Source organism: Fulmarus glacialis, unplaced genomic scaffold, assembly GCF_000690835.1.
Source record: "Fulmarus glacialis isolate BGI_N327 unplaced genomic scaffold, ASM69083v1 scaffold16195, whole genome shotgun sequence".
NCBI lineage: Eukaryota > Metazoa > Chordata > Aves > Procellariiformes > Procellariidae > Fulmarus > Fulmarus glacialis.
In genome coordinates this window covers 1-227 of record NW_009215053.1, presented here as the reverse complement: position 1 = coordinate 227, position 227 = coordinate 1, and positions in this window count along the sequence as shown.

Genomic DNA, 227 nt, shown 5'->3' with positions numbered 1-227 from the left:
AGAATCTCTTCTAGCAGAATTTGCTCAAAAAAAAATTAAAAAAAATGGGAATTTTCTTTCCTTGTTTAACGTTGTCCGGCAGCTCCTGGGGCTGTGGGAAGGGCCAAGCCCTGGGATGGCTCCAAGCTGCCCTTGGTGGCACAAGCCCAAAGTTGGGGAACCTGCAAGAGGGGACATTTCAAATCGGTATGTCGCGATATGGATTGCAGCGGAGCCCGGGGGCTGCG